The sequence below is a fragment of the Triticum dicoccoides genome, chromosome 6A (assembly GCF_002162155.2).
Source record: "Triticum dicoccoides isolate Atlit2015 ecotype Zavitan chromosome 6A, WEW_v2.0, whole genome shotgun sequence".
Taxonomy (NCBI): Eukaryota; Viridiplantae; Streptophyta; class Magnoliopsida; order Poales; family Poaceae; genus Triticum; species Triticum dicoccoides.
In genome coordinates, this window is record NC_041390.1 from 210,103,531 (window position 1) to 210,104,449 (window position 919).

Below are 919 nucleotides of genomic sequence, written 5' to 3' on the forward strand. Positions count from 1 at the left end.
CGGGACTTTCTGTTATTCACCACGAGCACGAACTCGTTCTCCTCAGCGATTACACAGGCGTGAAGTGGGTCTTATACCCGCGAGCTCTGACATGCCAGGCCTCGCCTACACGCCACTCCCCCCACGCCCCACGCGCTCCGGCTCGTGCCCGCGCATCGTGCCTGCCCACGATCGCCACGGCTGTCTCGCGCGCCCGACGCGGTCCTCCCCTGGATCCTCGCTAACCAACTCCCATGGCCACCTCGTGCACACACGCACTGGCTCACGTACACACACATACGCACGTACGCACGCACACCTGGTTCGAGCCCGACACGGCCACCACGCGCACACACACGCTCGCCATGTCCGCAGCCTAGCCGAGGCTTATATGCTCTACATTTCTCCCCCTAAGCCGAGGCTCAGAGGAGGCCGTAGTCCCCGATGTCGACGTCCTCCAGCAGCGCCTGCCGCGCCGTCGTCGTTGTAGCCGCCATCGCCCGCTGCCGCTGCCGAAGCCCATAGCTCCATGCGCCGCCGCGCCACATCTGCGTGCCACACCCCACGTCCCCGCGCTCCCGGCCCGCATGTACGCGATCTGCGCACCAGGTCCAGTGCCTCGACGTGGTCCGCACCCGCGGTCCCGGCGCGCCCGACGCGTCTGGTGCGCGCCCATACACGCACCAGCCGCGACCGACTCGCCGCCGTGCCTCATTCGCCACGCACCGCTGCGGCCTCACCCGCAGCGCCGCGCCTCCATGCCGCCGTGCTGCTGTGTGTCGTCACCGCGCCTCTGCATCCACCGCACGAACGGCGTCACAGCGAGCCACAGCCGCGCCCGTCTCCGTGCTCACCACGGACTCGCCGCGCCACAGCCCCGAGCCGCGAGGCTCTGGTACCAAATGTTGTTGCCAACACCGAACCACCGGAGCATGGCGAG

The 919-nt window shown here is 68.6% G+C and overlaps 1 pseudogene; it reads right to left on the reverse strand.

Moving 5' to 3' along the window:
* Positions 1–919, reverse strand: part of LOC119315802 — a 6,451-nt pseudogene that overhangs the window by 558 nt on the left and 4,974 nt on the right.